Genomic DNA, 15,648 nt, shown 5'->3' with positions numbered 1-15,648 from the left:
GACAGCCGATTAGCACAGAAATCAAATTCTAGTCAGAAGGAGTTGATCCTCCATAGTCCTTCCTCCCTTCACTTGTAAGCTTGAACCCTACTTTTCAATGCTCGCCTCTATCATTAAACTAGCTTCTGTTACCTATTCACAATCATTCCACCTTTGAACTTTGTAGCATATATTTGAGTGTAGGAATACACCACCCACCTCACCTTTATGAATTTGTTTTCTCCTTTAGGCCTCATTACATTAACTTTTAACTAGTTTTATATATATATATATTGGGCATTAACTTTTCAACTTTTGAAGTACCTTATCAGATTCTTTTTATGTGTTTGGTCTCATTAAAAAACACCCTGTTCTCAATCTGAACAAATAATGTCCAAAGGACCTTGAGAGGATAAAGAACTGCTTTTGCAATGGGTACCAGAGCTGAGTGGATTGGTGGGGAAGCCACATTTCAGTTTTACATACTTGCCAAAAATCAAAAAAGCTCTTGTACTTTCTTCAATTCTGTTTGCAACAAAGATTGCAATACAAGAGAGACCAAGGAACAGTGCAGGGTGTGGCTACTCACTGGACTATAAAACTGTCTGCCATAATGTACCTATTGGGCTTCTGGGAACTGGGCAGGTGGAAGCCCGCCCACTGCTAAAGGATCCCCGCCCCAGCCTAAGGGGAGGATCTACAGGGCCTCAAAAACCCAACTGATTTTGGGGGACAACTAATAAAAGAACAGAGACAGGAGTGCGGTCAAAGGGTCATAAGAAGGGAGCGTGACGGGGACACCGAGCAGAGAACCCCGGACAGCGCCCACTGCTCCTCAAAGGCATCAAGGAAGCCAGTGGAACTCTGCCCGGATGCGTGAACGGACAAAGGATTGGAAACAAGCCCCACCATCACAGGAGTCTCCATTGGCCAACCTCCTCTCCCTGGTTGTGTAGATGGCCATTTTAGCCAGGGCAGGGAGGAGGTTGACCAAGAGGTCCCACGACTTTATGGGGCCATAATGTATCAAGGCAGCCACCTCTTGATCATCCCCTCAGGGCCAGAGGTGGCTTTGCCACACCTTGCCTCTGTTTTCCCTCCTCAGGGCCGTACAAACTCCATACAGTCTTTCTTGTGGCTAATACCAGCCTTCACCTGGGGCTGATTTAATAACAGAGACAATTCAAAAATAGCCTTCAAAGTCCCAGTCTTAAAGTCCATCACCACAACCCAAAAGCCCATACTCAGCTCTGCCTATTTTACCCCACACAGAGCTCTTCTGTCTGTCCTTCACAAAGCTGCCACTCCCAGCCTTTCCTAGCAGCCTCTCAGCCACCTGGCTCTAGCTTCCTTCTCCTGTCAGCATCTCCTCTTTTCTGTGGGAGAAGGCATTATATATACTGTGCTTCTTCAGGGACATCATCCCAGCTGGCTGGGAGAGAGGGGAGCCCTGACCCACCCTTTGCTACAAAGCTTCTGATCCCAGGCCCTTACAGCAACAGTGTCCTGAGTTTTCCTGCATCCAACTACTAATTCCCAGAACTGCAGCCTCTCTTCTGATTTCAGCTATTTGATGCATCTTGCTTGTTCCCATGTTCCTGGAACAATCTTCTGGACCCCTCTAGGCTTACAGATCCAGTATATCCCAATACACATTAAATTCAGAATTTGTGGCCCAATCAGATTTATCAGCATTTGTGATTCTATAACTGGTCCCCCTTAATTCACATACTGTACAATTAGACCAGTCCATAAATTCTTAACCTAAATTAAGTCTATCAACCCTTTAACCATCAGGGCTTGCATTTTTCTTGTCTCATTGACAGTTCCCTAAAAGCAGCCTTCAGTGAGAGTGTTGCCCCTTCCATATCACAGGCCTTTCTGCTTCCCCTTCCTTCCCTGTTCTTCCTCCTTTATAGCTGGGCTTGTTTTCTTCATTGATCACAGCTGTGGCTGAATGCCACATGCCTCCACCATTGGCAGTTCTGGCAGCTGTGGGAGCGTCTGGTCAGCCTGATTGCCTGTAAGCAGGGAAGACTCTCCTCTCTCGTATATCTGTGCTCAGTTTGGGGTTTGTAAACCCCATATTACATCTTGCTTTAAATACCACACAGATCTTACTAGGCTTGAAGAGTAGCTGCATGATCTAATGGATCAAGCAGGAGACTTGAAACATACATTCTAATTTTAGCTCAAAGACTCGTGTGGTCTTTCTTGAGCACTGATCTTCTCAGTGCCTCATCAGAAAAACAGGGGCAACAATACTCCTATAGCTCTATGGGGGGTTGGGAGGCCTAGACTGCACAGTCTTTGGAGACATGTCAGATTTGCTTAGCTTGCAAACTTCTGTTACTCATGATGATGCATGGGATGGAAAGAACCCAGCTTGACTGTTAGATCCCAGTGTGAATTTGTGGGGCTTCCAGAGAGGGAAAATAAAACCAAACATCTTTGGTCAAGGAGAACAAGGCCTTACAAAATTAAAATGCTTTAGCAGTACTGGTGTGAAACTATCTACACAGATGGGAGGTGTTCTCCCATCAGCATTGGTATTCCACCTCCCCAGGAGGTGGAAGTTAGGTCAATGGAAGAATTCTTTTGTCAGTCTAGCACTGTCTACACGGGGACTGAGGTGACTTAACTACGCTACTCAGGGGAGGTGGTCTTTTCACACCCCTACCAATGTGGTTATGTCGACCTAATTTTCTAGTGTAGACCAGGTCACACCAAGGAAAATGGCATTTCTCTGTTGTCCTGTCTATAAGGAACATGGTAACTGTCTGAATACACTATCTGATCAATTCCAACATGTCTGGGAATCTTCTAAGCCTCCCCAGAGTGATTTTGGTGAAAAACTGGAAAACCAGAAATTGAAATGGGGGACACACACAGCTCCTTATATCTGGTTAGCAGACTCAGCAGCTTCAACCACTCTGTACTTGTATATAGATCTCTGAACCAGTTGACAGCAGCCATTAACACCTTCCAGCATAACAGTACCCCCCAACAATACCCCTGCAACTCAGCTCTGCCTATCCTCTCAGTACAGGTTAACATGTTTAACCTTGAATGACTTATCTCCCAGATAGAAAAGTGAGAGAGGGAGGAAATGGGACTCCATAGAGCCCCTGCCATGGAGGGAGAATGAGGGACAATGGTATGGGGCAGGAGGACACACAGAGCCCCTGGTAAGTGGAACAGGGTTGCAGGAGTCCCAGAAATAAAGGGGGATGGAAGAGTGAAACACTGGGAGCTTGTGGAGGGCAATGGAGGGATTCAGGGAGCCCCTGGTGTGACAATGAGCTCAGTTGACAGAAGCAACAGGAATTTCAAAATATCACTACTACAAAGGCCTGCTCTTTAAGTCATATATGAAAATGACATGGTGGTCTCCCATCTGCATACATCACAAACTCATCACAGGATTGGCAGGTTCCATTTGACAGGCCTAGGAATCAAACAGCAAGGGTGTGCTGCAGATCAGTACAGAGTGAGGTACCCAAGCTGGCAAAGCTGTACAGGGGAGCTTGTCCTGCATTGTTACACCTGTCTGATGCTGGAGCTATTAGTCCTTTGCCTTCTCAGTGGCAGCAGGTCTCGCAATTTTTTTCCCAAGTCATGGGATTTCAGCCAGGGATAGAGCCAGTTTGGTAATGAGACAAGAAGCATCTTGTTCCAGCCACCAGCCCTGCCTAGGGGAAAAACCCCTGACCACTTCGACCACTGTCTGTCTTCCTAATTGCCCAACTCTTGGGGAAGAGCAGACAATCGGGGTGCTGCAGGAAGCAAGCAGGGAGAGCTCTCTCTGCTCCCCTCAGCCATCCAACCCCATTCTCATGGTGGGAAAGGGAGAAGAAAATTGCCCAGCAGCTCCCCTAGTCCTCTTCTGTGAGCAACAGAATGGGTTCCTCTCAGTTCTGGGTTTATAATGGTGCCCAAGGCACCATGGCACTGGGCCCACTCACAGCAGGGGCCCCCTCGGGCCTGGCGCTCCACTTCCACTGCAGCCCAGTGGCCGCAGTGCTGGCTCTGCGCTCCAGCCCTTCCCTGACGACCCAGCCCTGGACTTCTCCTCCCCACCAACTCGCTCCTCCTCTCAGCTGGCTGGCTGAGGGCTCCTCTCATCTCCAGCCCCCCGCCCTCCATCACTGGCAAGCGGACTACCAGTGACAGGGCAGAGAGGAGCTCTCAGCCACTGCCCTGCCACTCCTTCAGGTTGCCGGCAACTGATGGTCTGCCACTTCGGGATCCCCCTGGGTCAGGACGCCCGAAGCCACGGACTGTCAACCAGCTGCCTGGAGTGGAGCGGACGGAGTCCCTGCCTTCCGCTCAGCTGCTCTGCAGAAGAGAAAGGGGGGTGGGCGGTGGGGCAAGCTGCAGTGCGCCCAAGCATCCCCAAACCCAGCGACCCACTTGCACGGGTCAGGTGTGGTGGGGGGTCACGAATTTCAGAGGTTCTCCCCGGGCGCAATGTGTTGGGAACAGGGATCCCTATGCTGCCATATTACGTGGGCTGGGGACACTGTGTCAGCTGATCCCACAGTCTCCCACCTACCTGGGCACTACAGCAGACATGGCCCTGCCCACTAGCTCCTCTTCACTCCCTAGCCACCTACCACTTGCTTCTCCCCCACACCCCATCCCGCTTAAGGCTTAGCCTTCACACTTTTAAAAATGATTGCTTGCCTCTCTCCCCCTCTCAGGCTTTTCTGAGTGTCCAGTTAGCAGTACTGACTGGAAACTAAAAGTCCAGTTGTAGGAGTAACCACATTAGCCTCCGCTCCTCCCACTCCAAACACCCACCCCAGAGGGTGGGAAGAGAACCTATGCTGCTGCTGCTGGAGGCGGGGCAGTTCAGTGCAGAGAGAGACAAATATGCAATGTCATCAAGACAATATAAGGGCAGAACAAGGTATTATAACTTTTTTATGCTTTTAAAAAAAAATTACTGGAGTCATTTTATGAGATCAACTCTTTCCAGCAAGTGTTGACTTAATTATTAATTTTGTGAGACAATTGAAATAAATAGGTTTTTGTTGTATCTATCTAAATGTAAAAGTGTTAATTCTAGGTTGCTTGCTGCTATACTACAATCCCCTTACTCTCTTAATGCCCCAGAAATGTGCCTGTATTCATCACAAATGTTGGAGAGAATGCATTAATAGTAACATTTATTTTTTTAGGAAGCTCTGTGATACAGCCTTCAACCAAGTGTCCCCAAATGGTGAAATTATTGAAAGGTCCTGACTCATATACTCACCATCAACTGGCAGTGTCTGCTGTTTTGTGTGCAAATTGTTTTCTCTGAACAGCACATCTGCACTAGCTAAGGGAGGATTTGATTCATGGGATCACATTGGCAGACTTGGTGAACATGAAAGTTCTACTGAGCACCAACAAGCTCTCACCACTTATGTAATGTGTTTATCAAAAACTCAAAGCCTTGATAAACATATAGCAGATGGCTATATTAAAGAAAGAAATTACTGGCCAGAAGTGTTGAAGCAAGTCATAACAACAATAACATTTCTGACAACACGAGGTCTGGCACTGAGAGGGTCTAATGAAGACTTTGGCAGTCTTAATAATGGCAACTTCCTTGGCTGCTTAGAGCTCTTATCACAGTTTGATTCTTTCCTGGCCTGCCACATCAACAAGTATGAGAATGCTAGTCATGGCACAACATCATATCTATCATCAACAATCTATGAAGAGTTCATCAAACTCATGGCTAACAAGGTAAAGCAGGACATTGTGGATGAGCTAAAATTGGCTAAGTATTTTTCCTTCAGTGTTGATTCCACACTGGATATTAACTATACTGATCAGCCGACATTTCCTATGTGCTGTGTGCTGAATAACGCACACCTGTAGAATGCTTCTTGAATTTTGTTCCAGTTACATCGCATACAGGTCTTCATCTGTTTAATGTTATCAATGAAACCCTAAGTAATGAACTAAATATCAAGCTAAAGGACTGCGGAGATCAAACATATGACAATGCTAGTAACATGTCTGGCATTTATTCTGGTGTGCAAGCTCAGGTAATGGAAGTCAATGAGAAAGCCGTGTATATCTCATGCATGACCAACTCAGTCTAGGTGGTGTTGCTGCTGCAGAGTCATGCACTGATGCAATTACATTTTTTGGATTTGTCCAAATACTATGTTTTTTTCTCAGGTTCAACTTATCGCTAGGGCCTGTTGCGAGATTCTCTGAAAGAGGAGACATCTGGGGCCAGTAAGAGAGAAGTTCCAAAGCGCCTCAGTGACACAAGGTGGTCGCCTTGAGCAGCTGCACTTGGCAGTTTATCATGCAACTACAAAAGCTATAAATCCGTGTTTCAGGCTATGCAGAACAGTGAAAAACGAGCAGAGGCAAACTCATTAGTTGAAACCATGGATCAGTTGGAGACTGCATTTATGACACCATTTTGGAGTAGTATTCTTAGAAAAGTAAACAAAAGAAGTCAACTTCTGCAGTCTGAAACAATGGATTTAGACACAGCTGTGATGCTACTGAAGTCACTATCTGAGTCTGTGGCAGCACAAGGGGAGAGTTTTGAAGAATACCATGAACATTCAGGTAAAGCGGCAACATCATCCAAAGAGTGTGGCTGATGATAGTGAAGAACCTGCTGTTGTGCTAACAGGGGAAGAGAAGTTCAAACTTGAATCATTCTACATCATAATTGATTCACTTGTCAGCCATCTCAACAGAAGAATTCATGCATATTCAGAAATAAACAATAATTTCTGTTTTTTAACAGGTGACCTTGACAGTATTGCTGTTAAAGAGTCTCTCAGGAGATTAATTGAATTCTATTCAAGTGCCCTCAGTGACGAGATCTTTGTAGAATGGGTACAGTGGAGCTCACTTGTAAAGCAGCTTGCTTCCAAGCCATTATCACAAGCTCTGCCTACACCCTGCAAATGCTGACCATAATGAACATGCATAATTTGCAAACAGTCTTTCTAAATGCCTTTATTGCACTATGCATTTACCCGACACTACCAGTCTCAAACTACAGTGGTGAAAGGTCTTCTTCACATTTAAAAAAGGATAAAAAGTGCTTTACGTGCTACAATGGTTCAAGAAAGACTTAACAGTCTTACTCTGTTATCCATTGAATTGGAGATGGTAAACACTGTAGACTTCTCTAGTTTAACTGAAATGTTTGCTGCAGCAAAGACACATCAAAAAAATCTGAAGAAAACTTCCATACGTTTTATTTACAGCATCTTTCTTCAGATAAGTAATTTGTGTATTACATAGCAAGTATTAATGTGAGTAACTACTCAACCAAACCACTTTGTGTAGCTATTGTTAATGAAACCTGTGCTGCTGTGTGCTGTGTCAAAGACAATTTCTTTGTCACTCTCCTGTCTTTTACAATCGTTCCCCAGGGGAGGCCCACAAATATGTTTGGTGCCAAACCCACAAAAAGTTAATTCAGCCCTGGTTACTCTGCTCTGCCTCCCCCTCCCACAACTCTCCATCTAGGGAAGGGCAAAGGAGGGTGAAGAGGCCCAGGCAGAGGGGACCCTGATGCAGCTGTCCCAGGTCTGGAACAGGATGGAGGGGTGCAGAGCCCCAGGAGAGGCAGAAGGAGTGGAGGTGAGGCTGAGGGAACAGAACTGGTGGGCTGGGGATGGGTAGACATGTGGGGGCTAAGAGATGCTGCAGCAGGGGGCCAAAATCACCTTAATAAATTTGGGAGCATTGGCAGCACTATTTGTCTCACACACACACCCAGGGCTGGCTCCAGGAACCAGCAGGGGGAGCATGTGCCTGGGGCGGCACATGCTAAGGAGCGGCATTCCATCCATTTTTGGGGCAGCACAGTCCGAGCGGCAGTCTGGGTGGCCTTTTTTTTTTTTTTTTTTTTTGCTTCGGCAGTTCGGGCAGCAGTCTGAGAGTCTTTTTTTTTTTTTTTTTTTTGGTTAGGGCGGCAAAATGGTAGAGCCAGCCCTGCGCACACCACAGAGAGGGGAGTAGGGAGGGGGCCAGGGGTAGTCAAAAATTAAAAGACAGCCAAAAAACAACATAGGTCTATAATCTCATGATTTTAGGGGTCTGAATCATGATTTTGAACCTTAGGGCACTGGTGATACTGCTTTCTTAAGCACTAATTTACTTTAAATTTATTAAAATATGTTTCCTTATGTTTCAAAAATTCAGTAGTCAGTCACCACAACAATAAAGGGTGAATTTTGAACACAGGGACAGAGAAGCCTCCAACAGCAAACAGCGAGTAGTAATTAATCACCTTTATCAGAGGCTGCATACCCAGCATTGGTAAACAAAGACATGCATGCCAAGTAATAGTGAAAACAGTGCCCTTCCCATCCCAGTGACATTGGGGTAGGGTAAGGCTCTCATGACTGCTGCAGACTCCTAAATGCAATTATTTCCTTAGGTCCAGGGTTGACTGTGTAGCACAGTAGAATCGTCTCTTAGCTGCCATCAGTGTCCATAAGAACAAGACACTTGTTCAGATATAAGGGAGGAGGCCATTAGTTTAAAGTGGTACATGGAAAGAGACCAACAGAGGTGTGGAGCAAAGGTCAAAAAGTGCTGCTGAGTGCGGAATGATCCAAATCCAGGGGATCTGTTTGGCCAGCCAGGCTGAAAATCAAAGGGTTAATTTGAAAGTAAGATTCTAATGTCATTCCAGGCCAAAACATTCCTGGGGGGTTTCTCCAATTCCTGTTACCACCAGCCTTCAAAATACACAAACTCCAGCAACCTTCTCCCCACTTCGGTTAACAAAAATAATTCAGCTTTGCCAAAAGCTGGTATTTGCAGTGCTGCAGTCATGAAAGCGCTGTTGGGTCTAGGGCTCCTTTAATAGCAGGGTGCTGTAGCCTCTCATTCAGCTACAGCTCAAATTGTGCTCCCATCTCTACTGGAGGGAAGTGAGATTCTACTCCAGAAACTGAAGGACTCACCTGGAGAGCACCTGCACCCTTATACGCTCCTTCTTGAGGTGCAGGGACTGCTTGGCAGGGGCTCCCTGCACCCCAGTAAAAAGAATTGGAGGCAGGCAGGCCTTGAAAATAGCAGGATCAGGCAATGTGGATCTGTCACTGCATGGATTCCATCATTTCCTCCCTTCCCTCTTTCAAGGGTTAAGGGGATATTGCAACTCACTCAGCACACTGCAGGCTGGGACAAGGAGTCCTTCTTCCAAATGCAAATGAGAAGCCCAACCATTCAGTCTGCACACTGGCTCAACGATTAAGCCCTAAAAAATTACAGTAGCATCCCATAGAATTGCACAAGGACATTTAGGTGGCGTTAGATATCTGTGGCCCCAGGTACCTTAATGTAAGCTCCCTTAATCAAAAACAGATAGATTTCTTTGTTTTAAGAATTTCATGTTGCATCATTGTTCAGTGTTTTGGAATTTCATGTTGCACCATTAAGCAATTGTCATTAGCAATGGACAAACCTCAGAAAGGTTCAGCTCATTTCTAAGAAGTATCCAGAAGTAAGTTCAGAGGCTTATCTGGACCTTTCAAGATAAAAAAATTGTCCTGGAAATTTAAAGATCGGATTTTCTAATGAAGTTTCAGTGTTCCTTGTGTCTAGTCTGACCAGAAATAGTACAAAAAAAGCCACTCTCCTAGTACTTTGGCATTATCATTTGGGTTTGGGCCAAATCCTGGCAGCACAGAGGTTCCTGAAAATGGGAAGGAAAAATAGTGGGAGGAAGAGGGTGGCGTTTTTATTATCTCTTCCTCCTACCACCCAAAAGGGTTGATTTTGAAGTCGGTTTAGGTTTTGGGCAAAAGTTGGGAGGAGAAATTGTTCTTAGTTTTTCTATATTGGTTCACTCCTCCTCAACCAGGGGTGGCTCCAGGCACCAGCACAGCAAGCGCGTGCCTGAGGTGGCAAGCCACAGGGGGGTGGCCTGCCGGTCGCTGTGAAGGCAGCAGGTAGGCAGTTTCCGGCGGCGTGCCTGGGGGAGGTCCACAGCTTCAGTGGCAATTTGGTGGCAGGGACACCAATGGCACGGCACCGGCAGACCTCCCACAGGCATGCTGCCGAATCCGCATGACCAGCAGACCGCCCTCAAGCGCGCCGCCGAAAGCCGCCTGCCTGCCTGTGGGGGATCTAAGTGACCTGGTGTTCCTACTTTACATTCGATACTGTGTAACAGTTGGCTGCGTACAGACAGGTTAAAGTATTAGCAACATATGGTCTTTTAAATTAGCAGTTATTTCAATACTATGTCCCTCCCAATAGACCTGCCTGGACCACATGCGCAGCTGTAGGCAGGTTAAGAGCACAGCAAACAATATTTGTTTCCTGGAGTCTAGCACTCTTATGATTAAAGAGGTGATTTATTTTGTTTTTCATCATCCCTTTTCTCAGCACACTGCTGAATTACTGCATCAAACTGCACCTGTTATGTTTGTGGCTACAACAGACTTGTTTCACGTCTGAGAGCTGGCTGGTCAACCTACAGGTTTTTTGCACCAATTTAATGACCAGTTTTAGTTAGCTTGGTGCAAAAACTTTCTGTAGACTAGCCCTCACTTACACCAGTGTAAACTCACTGAATACAAAAGGATGACTTCTGATTCTCAGTGGTCGAAGAATCAGACCCATTTTTTGTATTGGTTTATCCGCCTTAGAGAGAAGTGAAGGTGAGGAGTGTAGGGATAACAGCCCAGGCAGTGTACATAATGATTTAAAAATGCTGGCTACACCCTGTTTATAGGTATAGAGAGGCACCAAGAATTGTGCCTGTAAATGCAAATGCAATAAATACCTGTGCACACTAACCCAGTGGAATCTTTTGCCAGGTGGAATAGCAGTAAATGATCAACTTAGATTTTCCAGATTGTCTGGGGGTTAAGTATCTTAAAATCCCTTTGCTTAAGGTAAAGTGAGTGCATAGCTAGGGCTGTGTGCTGACCTGTAACCGGATCTTGCTGGAATACTCTAGCATGGGTGGCCTTCAGGAAGGAAGGCAGGCATTTACTGGGGTGGGGTGGATAGTTAAAAATTAACAGAACAAATCTGGCTTTCTGGTTCTAAATAAGACCTTTCAGCCGTGACTATCACCTGGAAGATGAACAGCAGACCTCCCAATATCCATTTGGTGAACAATCAGAAAGAAGCAAAACTGAAGTATACCAGCTGCCTGAGACAAATAGCTTTATGAAAACAACAAGGAGTCTGGTGGCACCTTAAAGACTAACAGATTTATTTGTGCAGAAGCTTTATGTTCATTTTCAAAGTTGGGATTTTTTTTAAATAATAATAATAACCTTAGGTGACAATAACCTTAGGTGACAATAGAGTTGTGACATGTTAGCCCTAGAGAAATGCCTTACAATATAAAATGATTACAGTTGGGGATGGGGCAAAACCCCTCAATGCTGCTGAGGCACTAGCCAGGAACTCTAGCATTCCTCCACTGATGTGCTCCTCTGGGACTCCTGCAGCTCTCTCTTTTGTGGGCTGTCAGACCGCCAGCCCTTATCTCAGTTTCCTCTGGCCAGCATTTCCAGGCCTCTCGTGCATCCCCTGCTATCAGGTCCTGTAGTGGGCTGTGGTGCTCTTATAGTCAAAGCGGTGCAGTCCTGAGTCTGCTAATAGATGCCAGCACCCGAGCTGTAATATTGTAGCTTGTTAAAAATTCTAATAGCTCTAGCATTTTCAAGTACAATCTGGGCAGAACAGTGCGATTTCAACAAAGCAGATTATTACAACTTGTGAAGTCAGGCAAAACTAGTTACATAAACCAAGAGCAGCATTTGGTAAGAGAAGTCCTGCAATTAGAAGCTAGTCTGTTCAACCAGGACCAAACAATTAGCTTTATCTGATAACTAGCTAAGCAAAGAAATGCTTTACTCTCCTGTCAGCAGGCTCAAACAGACTTCACCACCTCCTCAAGCAGAGCTGCTGTGTTTTCAAACTATTTGCTCACACAAATGCTTGAAATTCTTGAAGTTGTATCCATTTGTAGCTATTGGAGAGCTGTTAATATCTGCATGACGACTCTACAATATTTGGGAAAGGCTCACACATATCAGCTGCAAGCAGTGCTGCAACCTGGCATGTGCAGTGAATGTGAAAAATGTTTAGTTATTTCTCGAACCTTGAAAAACAGGATTTCAGACTCCTAAGAGAACAATTGCTTCATTTGTTTCTAACCCCATTGTCATGGACCCAAAAACAAGGGAAGCTGGTGGGTGTGTGGTGTGCTCATGGAGTGGAAGAAAGCAGGGACACGTGGTACGGGTTTTAACTAGGCCACAGCTTTATTAGTGGAATTACATCCAAAATTCCTGTTGGAGAATAGTCCAGCACCGTCACTCACACCCTCTTGATCCTTCGCCAATTCTTGTGGGCCCCCACCACTGAGGGAGCCAATTGTCACATGAGGAGGGTCTCTGGACATCTACATTCACCCGCTAGCATACCTCCCTGTTTCAGGGATGGAGGCAAGAGGGGACCTTGACCTCCAGAGAGCACCACTATCAAGTGCGTTGCCAGGGCGGTCTCCCCAGATAATGCCCCATCCCCTGGTTCACATGAACACCCTGGGAGTCAGACATGATGCCCCCATCTTGTAAGGAGATGCCCTCAGAAGACCCACTGTGTTACCTTTTTGGATCTGGAGCCTAAATTAGCAAGTTCCTGCACTAGTCGTCTGCCACAAGGAGGCACCAGCCTCAGCTTGGCTGCCTCCACCCCAGCCCCCACCCCTACTCCTGGCAGGCTACATAGAAGTTCGGCCAACCCAGTACCAAGATCATCCAGGAACAAAATGGCACCTGTACCAGAGAGGTGCACTCTGTCCTTTCATTAAAGCTCAGCCGCACACTGGGCTGATAGCCGAGCCACCTCAGGACTCCAGCCATGTCAATACTTTCCAGTTGGCCTTCCTCTGGGCCCTGTCCACCATTTTTGTAGGTGGACTGACAACATGTTCAATATCCTGCTTTGCCTTCCAAATCAGTTGGAGACTTCCCAAGTCGTTCTCCCCAGGTGGATAATAATGATGTCCAGCATGTCCTCATGGGGCACCAGCCTGTACACAAGAGCATGACCTGGTCCCCGCACGTGCCTTGTCTGCTGTGCCATAACAAAATTCACATCGAGCCCACAGACCAGCTGCTAGTCCCTTGCTGAATTACATGCTGTCTTGTGAGATCAGTGCACAATCGGGTGCCTGCAAATCCATATCCCCGCCATCAGCGTGCACCGATACATTCTATATGATAGACATGGGGAAGGAAGAAGACTTGGTGATGCTTTCAGCCCATCACCTTTGTCAGCCTCTCCTCAGGCAGCTGCACATGGGCCTTGGATCACCCACACCTGGACCTCTGATGCCCCTACACATCCAACTTAATACCTGCTCTTGCAGCCCCTATATGGAACAAGTGGGATCCATAATCTCCTGGAGGCAAGCCTTAGAATGACAGCCTCATCCTACACACTCCCACAAACTGGAATTTGGTTAAGAAGGAATGTTCCCCTGGGCAGGACTCTCCCCAGTTGGCCATGGAGCCACATGTCCCTGTACAGGACACAGGTCCCCCTCCCCAGACCAGGGCAGAGCTCACCCCAATTTTATCAATTTTTTGATCCGTGGACCTTGAGCTGTAGAGTCCCCTCTAGCCTGAAGGGAACAACTCACTGACCCAGAAGACCTCAAATAAACCCAACAGAAAGGCTGCCTGGAAGAATACAGCCTCACCCCCTGAATGGTAAACCCAAGGAAGAACCTCAACTAATGGCCTAAGCACCTGCAAGGTCACTAGCTTCCTAATGTTGCTCCAAGTCCTGACAGCTTGGGCCCAACCCTCCCACATCCTGCAGATCATGAATCCCCCTATGGATCCAAAGGACCCACAGCCCTGCAGTAAAAGGCAACCCCAGATAACGGGTTAGCTATAGCGAGATCATGAAGCGTCAAATCTTGGCCAGACTCTCAGCCCCCCTGAAATGCCTAGACACTGTTGTGCAAGCTAAAAAGATGTGCAGTGCAAGTGCTCCCTTGGCCATGGATAATGCCCTTAGCAAGGAAGATGCCACAGGGCTGCCGGCATCTATTCTGGCATTTCCTTGGCCTCCAGTGCTAGTGCTCTGTTGATCTGCAATTAAGAAAGTATCAGCTATGCCGTTGTTAAGTCCAGGCACATGTGTGGCAGTGAACTGAACATTTCTGTTCGGCAGTGTTAATTGGGTGCATTGAGAGCGCATTGAGAGCCTTAGTCGCATTAAGGATTCCGTGGTGTTGGAGTCACTCCTTCCCCTCTCTGTGAAGAGCTGCCAAGCCCCATGCTAGGAAGGGAAATCTCTCTTCCACAGGGCAGTAGGTGAGACTTGAGATAACAGGCACCCTGGTGTCCTGCCCTTAAATCATTCCAGCAAAAGGGGAGTTAAGTGCATTCCAGTTCCTGTCAGAGAGGACAGAGGAGACAGACAAGCCTCTGTTCAAAGCACCATGTGCACATTTCACAAAACGTGGACCATTTGGGGCACATAAGATTGCACCCTCGGAGCAGCTCACTCATCTTAGCACCTGATCTGCATGCTGCGTGCCCACTTGATTGCACACAAACAAAGAGATGGAAAATCACAGGAGCCACCAACACACACCACTTGCCAGGCTCAGGGCCTTCTTGGGGAGGGAAGAATTGAATTGTTGGCACTGCAATCAACTCCAGAGTTTTGTAGGAAGTGCTCACTGTTAAGAGTTGTCTCCTTAGCCTTGCCTACGCTAGAATACCTTGCACCTTATTTTACAGCAACACTGCAGCTGCATTAGTGCTAGCAATGGCTTAAGGGCTACTGTCATTAAAGCTCAATTAATTGCTGTTTTTCATATTGATTCCATCATTCTTAAATGTCAGAAAAAATAAATCAATTTCCTCTTAATTTCCCTCATTGGGACATGCACAACGCCTATGTACCACTTCAATCTAACTTGAGCCAATAGTACAGGGATCAGCTACCTTTGGCATGTGGCCCATCAGGGTAATCTGCTTCCCAGAGCTCCCATTGGCCGAGAACAGTGAACCACGACCACTGGGAGCTGCAAGGGGCCGTGCCTGCAAACAGTCAACGTAAACAAAATGTCTCGCGGCCCGCCAGCGGATTACCCTGATGGGCCACATGCCGAAGATTGCCGACTCCTGCAATAGTAGCTGCTCTGTACAGTTAGGAAACAGTAAATGAAGGAGGGCATGAACCAAATGTGACCATCCTGAAACAACATGCTCCCATTACAGCTTTACTGAGGAGTCAGGGTTGTATCTACGTTAGCACTTTTTGCAAGAGGCAATTCAGATTCTAGTCCACTTGCACAGTTCCTGAGTCCCTAGGTTCAGCAGATGCAAGGACTCCACAAGTTTTGCATAGCTGATGGCACTAGATTCCCCAAAGGGAGTCAGAGTGAACACCCCATCCCTGCACAGACTGATGTACAGCTCTTAAAATGATAGGGGGTCAGTAAGCCTTTTAAAAAATGATCCAGTGATTTTACATCTCTATTGTCTCTGAATTGCTATTAAACAGATCCTTACATCACCCTGATAACATGACAGAATTGTACTGTCTTCAGTCACATAATTTGGGAGAGTGCAGAAAATGGACTCCACATTACAGCTTTTAAATCAATCAGGTGGTAAAATCCTCCTT

Source organism: Gopherus evgoodei, chromosome 1, assembly GCF_007399415.2.
Source record: "Gopherus evgoodei ecotype Sinaloan lineage chromosome 1, rGopEvg1_v1.p, whole genome shotgun sequence".
Taxonomy (NCBI): domain Eukaryota; kingdom Metazoa; phylum Chordata; order Testudines; family Testudinidae; genus Gopherus; species Gopherus evgoodei.
Note: the sequence above shows the minus strand (reverse complement) of the source record.